This window comes from Schistocerca piceifrons, chromosome X, assembly GCF_021461385.2.
Source record: "Schistocerca piceifrons isolate TAMUIC-IGC-003096 chromosome X, iqSchPice1.1, whole genome shotgun sequence".
In the NCBI taxonomy this organism is placed as follows: Eukaryota; Metazoa; Arthropoda; class Insecta; order Orthoptera; family Acrididae; genus Schistocerca; species Schistocerca piceifrons.
In genome coordinates this window covers 424,673,386-424,683,502 of record NC_060149.1, presented here as the reverse complement: position 1 = coordinate 424,683,502, position 10,117 = coordinate 424,673,386, and positions in this window count along the sequence as shown.

Here is a 10,117-nt window from a genome sequence, read left to right as displayed (position 1 = left end):
GTTCCGAGACTGTTACCTGAAATGCTCCTCCATGATACTGACAAGAGGGAGATTGAGTTAATAATTAAATCACTAAAGACCAAGAACTCTCATGGATATGACGGGGTATCTAGCAGAATACTGAAGTATTGTTCCACGTATGTTAGCTCAGTACTTAGCCATATTTGTAACTTTTCCTTTAGGAGTGGTCGGTTTCCTGACCGATTAAAGTACTCGGTAGTGAAGCCACTTTATAAAAAGGGAGACAGGGATAATGTTGACAATTATAGACCTATTTCTATGCCATCGGTGTTTGCTAAAGTTATCGAGAGGGTTGTATATACAAGGTTACTGCAGCATTTAAATTCACATAATTTGCTGTCAAATGTACAGTTTGGTTTTAGAAATGGCTTAACAACTGAAAATGCTATATTCTCTTTTCTCTGTGAGGTTTTGGACGGATTAAATAAAAGGTTGCGAACGTTAGGTGTTTTCTTTGATTTAACGAAGGCTTTTGACTGTGTTGACCACAAAATATTACTGCAGAAGTTGGAACATTATGGAGTAAGGGGAGTAGCTTACAATTGGTTCGCCTCCTACTTTAAGAACAGAAAGCAGAAGGTAATCCTCCGCAATATTGAGAGTGGTAATGACGTTCAGTCCCAATGGGGCACTGTTAAATGGGGCGTTCCCCAAGGGTCGGTGCTGGGGCCACTGCAGTTTCTTATTTATGTAAATGATATGCCTTCTAGTATTACAGGTGATTCAAAAATATTTCTGTTTGCTGATGACACCACCTTGGTAGTGAAGGATCTTGTGTGTAATATTGAAACATTATCAAATAATGTAGTTCATGATATAAGTTCGTGGCTTGTGGAAAATAATTTGATGCTAAATCACAGTAAGACTCAGTTTTTACAGTTTCTAACCCACAATTCAACAAGAACTGACATTTTAATCAGACAGAATGGGCATGTTATAAGCGAGACGGAACAGTTCAAGTTCCTAGGCGTACGGATAGATAGCAAGCTGTTGTGGAAAGCCCATGTTCAGGATCTTGTTCAGAAACTAAATGCCGCTTTATTTACCATTAGAACAGTATCTGAAATAAGTGACATTTCAACACGAAAAGTAGTATACTTCGCATATTTTCATACGCTTATGTCATATGGTATTATTTTTTGGGGTAATTCTTCTGATTCAAAAAGGGTATTTTTGGCTCAAAAACGGGCTGTTCGAGCTATGTATGGTGTAAGTTCGAAAACCTCTTGTCGACCCCTATTCAATAGTCTGGGAATTTTGACATTGCCCTCACAGTATGTATTTTCTTTAATGTCGTTTGTTGTTAGCAATATTAGCTTATTCCCAAGAGTTAGCAGCTTTCACTCAGTTAATACTAGGCAGAAATCAAATCTGCATGTGGAATGCACTTCCTTGACTCTTGTGCAGAAAGGAGTGCAGCATTCTGCTGCATCCATTTTCAATAAGCTACCACAAGAACTCAAAAATCTTAGCAGTAGCCCAAACACTTTTAAGTCTAAACTGAAGAGTTTCCTCATGACTCACTCCTTCTATTCTGTCGAGGAGCTCCTGGAAGAGCTAAAAAATTAACCAAATTCCAGTGTTACATTCTTGATTTTCTTTATTTAAACTAACGACTTGTCACCTGAATATGTTTCTTATATTTCATTTTATCTGTTTCTACAATCGTGTTATAATTTCATGTATTGACTCGTCCATGACCATGGAGACTTCTCCTAAATGTGGTCCCACGGAACAATAAATAAATAAATAAATAAAAGTAAATGGTTTCAACAATCAAGTACACACAACTGCTATCATTTTGTAAACATGTTTCCCCATATTGGGTACAAGAATAAAAAGATATGAGAAAGAAAATTATAATAAGAAAAATCAATTAGTCTGAGAATATTTAAATAACTTACGGGTTTGCTGACGGGTGACGTCGTCGACCACCGCCGATGTTTCGACAGTAGCACACCCTGCGATTCTCAAGGCACAAATGCAAAGAGGAAACAATGAGCAAGGGAATTTAATATCTCGGTTCACAGAGAAGAAACAAGAAAGATACCACACAAAGAACAAGTGTCAACACAAACAAAGATAACTAACATCAGAAATATCGATAGTGACTATTAATCAACAGGTGAGGTAGCACTAATTCTGTCCCTCTGTTTTTTGATGAGATAAAGAGCCGGATTCCAAGCAGCATTTAAACAAAATCCACCATCTCTGTTTATAAGGTTGCTTGATAGTTTGATTTCAACAGCTTCCATAATAACACTATCCCAATAGCTGGACGTCCAAGCCAGAATCTCTGTGTTGTTGTATTCCATAGGATGACCGGTGCCAAGGCAATGTTCTGCAACAGCGGATTTTCTCGGCTGTTGTAAGCGTGTGTGACGCTTATGTTCGATACACCGGTCTTCCACAGTCCTGATTGTCTGACCAATATATGACGTGCCACAACTGCAAGAAATACGATAGAAACCAGCCTTACGCAAACCAAGATCATCTTTTACGGACGCCAACAGGGCCTTAATCTTGGAAGGTGGTTGAAAAACACATTTCACATCATATTTCCGCAAAATACGGCCAATCCTGTTGGAAATGCTTCCTGTGTAAGGCAAAAAGGCCGTAGGCTTAGGTGCCACTTCGATGCTATCGTCACTCACCCGTTGCACAGAAGGCTGATAGCGTAACGTACGTTTGATCTGCCTCTCACTATAACCATTCTGACGAAAGGTGACTTCGAGATGTAATAGCTCAGCTGCCAAACCTTCAGGGTCTGAGATAACGTGGGCCCTGTGAACCAAGGTACGAAGTACTCCTTCACGCTGAGCTGGATGGTGACAACTATCAACTCGCAGATACAAGTTAGTGTGAGTAGGCTTCCCATAAACAGAATGTCTTGGGCACGTTCAAACAAGATAACTCTTTTCTGCCATCGAGCCACGTCTCCATGTCGATCCAACTTTCTGCCCTGTTCCACATAACTGACGGGCACATACATTGCACTTCATTGCCACGACGTACGTCAGCGGTGGAGGGTGACACGACCTACCTGGTACCACCTCTACACTATCTACAGCGCACCAGAGCGAACATTACGCTCTTTCAAGGGGGCGAGTGAAGTTTTATCCGGTGAACCTACTTTGGAAACCTCTTTTGAGGTGCCTTAAAACTACGGAAAACGCTTTGTCTGGGTGTCAGCTTGTTTGTTGATTTATTTTACATGTTACTTTTTTTTTCTACTTTTACAGCCTGTCTTTGAGTGGAAGCTGGCATCCCCATGCAGTAGCTATCGGTTTAACTATATCAATTCGAATCTGACGTGCAGGGACTGATTGTGAAGCTCGAGCGTCATGGTAGAAGGTTGTGGGCATGTAGACCAGGCCTGTTCACCGATCTGCTCGTGCGAGCTGCCTCGCGCGCACCCCTCAGCAGTGAGCAAGCGGCTGACTCACGGCGAGTAATGGAAAGGAAAGAGGAAGAGAGGGGAGGAGGAATCGGAACAAGGTAGCTTGGCACGAAAAACAGTTTTCAACAACTCTATTCTACGGTAGCTAATAGTTCTACGGGGATGTATCGTTTCATGGTGGATAGCTAACGCATTTCGTGCCAAATTTATGTCCTAAAACTGAGAAATGACAATGAAATGAAACTTAACATGCGGCAGCTAAGTAAGAAAAATATTTGTTACGACTAATGCCGACTTTTGGTGTATGTCGTTTTCGGACAAAGTTTAAACTGACATCAATATGTATTTCGTGTCTGTTGTATTCAGACATTAAGCATAGAAACACTACACGTCAATACTACTTATTTTGCTTTCCACAAAAGCATCAGCGTCTGGTTACATTTCCTAAGCACTGCTAATTCGAAGACAAGCTTTCAACTTGAAGTCCGTCAGTGAGCTTCTATTGTGGATTTCATTCTCTTCATTACAGAAAAAAGTTTCTCGCACAAATATGTAGGCCAAGACATCGACATAATTGTAGCTGCAAACTTGTGACGTTTTGGAAAATTATGTTGAAGAAAGTCTTTATATGAATCTACAAGACTAACATTATTGTGAGACTTATCGCTAAATTGTCTGTCACACTGCACGTTTCTAAGCACTAATTGGTTCAAATGGCTCTGAGCACTATGGGACTTAACATCTGAGGTCACAGTCCCCTACACTTAGAACTACTTAAACCTAACTAACCTCAGGACAGCACACACATCCATGCCCGAGGCAGGATTCGAACCTGCGACCGTAGCAGCAGCGCGGTTCCGGACTGAAGCGCGTAGAACTGCCCTTCCACAATAGCCGGCATTGACATGTTATAAATTGATGCTCATGTGTCTGATCTTCGCTTTATTTTCATTCCTCTGAGGATACCGCATAGTTTGCACTTTCACTGCTCTGCATAATAACGTCTGACGGCCACATTATATCGCGAACACACACTTCTCAGGCGCCGAGCGAGCGTGTGCGCTCGTACTCACTCAGACGCCTCCTAAAGACTGGAAAGTTGCACAGGTCACACCAATATTCAAACCGAGCGAGGTGGCGCAGTGGTTAGCACACTGAACACGCATCCGGAAGGACCCCGGTTCAAATCGGCGTCCGGAGCCCCTGACTTAGGTTTTCCGTAATTTACCTAAATCTCTTCAGGTAATACTGTAATGGTTCCTTTGAAAGGGCACGGCCGATTTCCTTCCCATTCCTTCCCTAACCTGATATGACCGATGACCTCGCTGTTTGGTCCCCTACCCCAAACCAGCCTACCAACCAACCAATATTCAGGAAAGATAGTAGGAGTAATCCAGTAAACTACAGGCCCACATCATTAACGTCGATAGGCAGGATTTTGTGTTCGAACATTCTAAATTACCTCGAAGAGAACGGTCTACTGACACACAGTCAACACAGATTTGGAAAACATCGTTCTTGTGAAACACAACTAGCTCCTTACTCACGCGAAGTGTTGAGTGCTATTGACAAGGGATTTCAAATTGATTCCGTACCTCTAGATTTCCAGAAGGCTTTTGACACTGTACCACACTTGTAGTGAAGTTGTGCGCTTGTAGAATATCGTTGCAGTTACGTGACTGGACTCGTGATTTCCTGTCAGAGTGGTTTGTAGTTATGGATGGAAGATCATCGAGTAATAAAGAAGTGATTTCTGGCGTTCCCCAGGGTAGTGCCATAGGTCCTTTGCTGTTCCTCATTTATATAAACGATTTAGGAGACAATGTGAGCAGCCGTCTTTGGTTGTTTACAGATGATGCTGTGGTTTATCGTCTAATAAAGTCATCAGAAGGTCAAAAGGAATTACATAACGAGTTAGAAAAGATATGTGCATGGAGCGAAAATTGTCAGTTGACCCTAAATAATGAAAAGTGTAGGTCATCCACATGAGTGCTAAAAGGCATCCGTTAAACTTCGTTTACACGATAAGTAAGTCTAATCTAAAGGCCATAAATTCAACTAAATACCTTGGAATTACAATTACGAATAACTTAAATTGGAAAGAACACATAGAAAATGCTGTGTGGAAGGCAAACCAAAGATGCGTTTTATTGGAAAATGTAACAGATCTACTAAAGAGGCTGTCTACTCTGCGTTAGTCCATCCTCTATTGGAATACTGCTGCGCGGTGTAGGATCCTTACCAGATAGGATTAATGGAGTACATCGAGAAAGTTCTAAGAAAAACAGCACGTCTTGTAAAGTCTCCTCAGGGAGTGATAAAAACGGGAATCCCACGGAGTGGTTTTAGAAGTTGCGGGACTCTGCCACTAGAGATGGCTGCGACAGGCGGACGTCCGCACTACTCGATCACCTAAACGAGAGAGCAAAGACTCCAAGCTAGAGAATCTTTCTGAACGGCTGTCTCTAACGTTGTTTGATGAGTCTGGTGAATGATGATGATTTTTTGATTTCCACTTCAAATTCTTCGCTTTTTCCATTAAAAAGTAATTTTGTGGGCAGATGCTGATGAAATGTGTTTTTCTCCTTACTTCGCAATCCAGGTTTCCTTTAGAGTTTTTTCACCTGGTTCGTGTGGAGGGTTTTCGCAGTATTCTCCAGATTTTTTTATTTTTTCAAGTCAGTAAATAAGAATGGTTCCTTCTTCATCCCAAAAACCACTGACTAAAACGCCGGCCGGTGTGTCCGAGCGGTTCTAGGCGCTTCAGTCTGGAACCGCGAGACCGCTACGGTCGCAGGTTCGAATCCTGCATCGGGCATGAATGTGTGTGATGTCCTTAGGTTAGTTAGGTTTAAGCAGTTCTAAATTCTAGGGGACTGATGACCTCAGATGTTAAGTCCCATAGTGCTCAGAGCCATTTGAACCATTTTTGAACTGACCATAACATTTCCGGGAGTTGAAATCAAAATCGCTTTTTTTGTGTGACGGCCACTTATTTCCTGGCGTTATTTGGGGAACCACGTCTCATTGAGAGTAACAAATCTGCACACCAAAGTTGTTTTGTTCTTTATAAAACGTTTCAAACATTTCCAACTTATTCTTTTTACTAACCAGCGTCCTGCCTGGGGCATGGATGTGTGTGATGTCCTTAGGTTAGTTCGGTTTAACTAGTTCTAAGTTCTAGGGGACTAATGACCTCAGCAGTTGAGTCCCATAGTGCTCAGAGCCATTTGAACCATTAACCAGCGTCCAACAATTGCAGTATGAATGTTGAAAGATATTTGTAAAATGCAGCATGCAGTAATCTCCCGTTACCACATTGTGTATGCGCTTCCTCAACATTTTTGTCTGTATGCGCATTTCACGTGGAGCATCGTCAAGAGAAGTACAGTACACTTAGCTTTTGCTGTCTGTTTCTTAATCGTTAAAACAAAAGATGGAAAGTCATTATTACCATTCAAAAACATTAAATGAACGTTCGTAGGCGATAAACCGTCCAAAACAATTTTGTGAGAGGCTAGTATTCCATTTTATATATTTCAACGAAACACTCCTTTAGAAAGTTGTGAATACAAAGCTACTCCGTAAACCAAGCAGCCACCCGACTTACGTTGAGGTACAACGTGTTCCAGTACAAAAAATTTGAAATGTCGTTGAAATCAACGCCATCGTTGCGTCAGGTCGAAAAATTATCTCCTTGCCCTAGTACTAGGGTTGGAACTTAAATAGTGGCAACTATTTACTCACAACCTATACAAAAGAGTTACATGTTTTCACCTGTTACTGTCCTTCAAAGTAGTCACCAGCGTTTTGTAGAACCCGTTGCCATCGATGTGGAAGGCGTAGTGTACCGCTGGCACAGCCTGTTCTGTTGATGGTGTGAATGGATGTCCGCTTCTGCCAGTTTTTCCGTGCGTCTGTAAAGAATTCGTGTAAGTATTTTGCAACCGCGACTTTTTAAACTGATAGTTTGGCAATTTTCACACCTGTCAACACCTGCTTTCTTTGGAATTGTAATTATTATATTTTTCTTGAAGTCTGAGGGTATTTCACCTGTCTCATATATCTTGCTCACCAGAGGGAATAGTTTTGCCATGGCTGGCTCTCCCAAGGCTATCAATAGTTCTAAATAGAATGTTGTCTACTCCTGGGGTCTTGTTTCGGATTAGGACTTTCAGTGCTCTGTCAATTCTTCACGCAGTATCATATCTTGCCTTTCTTCTTCATCTATGTTCTCTTCAATTTCCATAATATTGCCCTCAAGTACATCACCCTTGTATAAACACTCTATAAACTCCTTCCACCTTTCCGCTTTCCATTCTTTGCTTAGAATTAGCTTTCCACCTGACATCTTGATATTCATACAAGCGGTTCTCTTTTCTCCAAAGGTCTCTTGAATTTTCCTGTAGGCAGTATCTATCTTACCCCTAGTGATATATGCCTCAACATCCTTACATTTGTCCTCCTGCCATTCCTGCTTAGCCATTTTGCACTTCCTGTCGATCTCATTTTTGAGACGTTTGTATTCCTTTTTGCCTACTTCATTTATTGCATTTTTATATTTTCTCCTTTCATCAATTAAGTTCAATATCTCTTGTGTTACCCAAGGATTTCCACTACCTCTCGACTTTTTACCTGCTTGATCCACAGCTGCCTTCACTATTTCATCTCTCAAAGCTACCCATTCTTCTTCTACTGTATGTCTTTCCCCTATTCTTCTCAATCGTTCCCCTATGCTCCCTCTGAAACTCTCTACAACCCCCGGTTCTTTCAGTTTATCCAGCTCCCATCTCCTTAAATTCCTACCTTTTTGCAGTTTCTTCAGTTTTAATCTACAGTTCACAATCAATAGATTGTGGTCAGAGTCCACATCTGCTCCTGGAAATGTCTTAAAATTTAAAACCTGGTTCTTAAATATCTGTCTTACCATTAAATAATCTGTCTGAAGCCTTCCAGTGTCTCCAGGATTCTTCCACATATACAACCTTCTTTCATGATTGTTAAATCAAGTGTTAACGATGATTAAGTTATGCTATGTGCAAAATTCTACCCTGCAGCTTCCTCTTTCATTCCTTACCCGAGTCCATATTCACCTACTACTTTTCCTTCTCTTCATTTTCCTACTATCGAATTCCAGTTCCCCATGTCTATTAAATTTTCGTCTACCTTAACTATCTAAATAGTTTCTTTTATCGCATCATACATTTCATGAATCTCTTATCATCTGCGATGCTAGTTGGCATATAAACTTGTACTACTGTGGTGGGCGTGGGCTTCGTGTCTGTCTTGGCTACAACATTCGTTCACTATGCTGCTCTTAGCAGCTTATCCACGTTCTTAGTTTTTTATTCATTATTAAACCTACTACTCCTTTACCCATATTTGATTTTATATTTAGAAGACTGTATTCACCTGACCAGAAGTCTTGTTCCTCCTGCCACCGAACTTCACTAATTCCCACTATATCTAACTTTAACCTATCCATTTCCCATTTTAAATTTTCTAACCTACCCGCCCGATTAAGGGATCTCCGATCCGTAAACGACAGTTTTGTTTCTCCTGGTAACGGTGTCCTCCTGAGTAGTCACCGCCCAGAGATCCGAATGGGGGACTAGTTTACCTCCGGAATATTTTACCCAAGAGGATGCCATCATCATTGAACTTCACAGTAAAACTTCATGCCCTCGGGAAAAATTACGGCTGTACTTTCCTCTCGCTTTCAGCCGTTAACTGTACCAGCACAGCAAGGCCGTTTTTGTTGACGTTACAAGGCCACATCAGTCAGTCGTCTAGACTGTTACTCCTACAACTATTGAAAAGGCTGTTGCCCCTCTTCAGGAACCACACGTTTGTCTGACCTCTCAACAGATACCCCTCCGTTGTGGTTGCACCTGCGGTACGGCTATCTGCATCGCTGAAACACGCAAGCCTCCCCACCAACGGCAAGTTCCGTGGTTCATAAACTAAAGTCGTTAAAATATCAAGAAGTATGTATATCCTGATACAAGTAATAATTCAAATGATGTGGTTAAAAGTCTGTGGGAGGAGACACGACAGTCAGTCAGCCTGCAAGATACCGTAAAAATTAAACTAAAGAACAATATTGCGAGTTATAATCCACAAGCTGCGAGTACTTTTAACAGTCACTTTCTAAATTTAGCAGCAAAATTAGGATTAAATGGTTCAGCTGAAGAAGCAAGAGAATACACAGTGTGAATCACCTAAAACGTTCACCGCAAATATCGCGGAAATGGAAAGTGCAAGCTTCACAGAACAGATTGGTATTTCTGGACTCGTATTGTTAGCCAATCAGCAGATTGTAATAATACGTAGAAAATATATTCTTTGTGAAAACATACAGTTGTCTAAATCGGAAAATTTATACTGACATTAGCAAAGTAAAAGTAGGGCAAATTAGGATACCAGTGGCGTTCCTTGCTGGATTCTAGTGCGAATCGTTTTATAAATCTCATATTTTGAAAAGTTTCCACATCGACACTTGTTTGTGACATCCAACCCGCGTACTTGTCAGGTACGATGTTTTTATGTTTGCGTACAGTGTATTTTCATGTTACTTGAGTGCATTGCGACTTAGTAGTCAATTAGTTGTGGCAGTCCATGGAGTAGATCGTGAGTGTACGATGGGATTTACCAATGTAGAAAAAGGCGACATGCTCATGGCTTATGAAGAGTGTA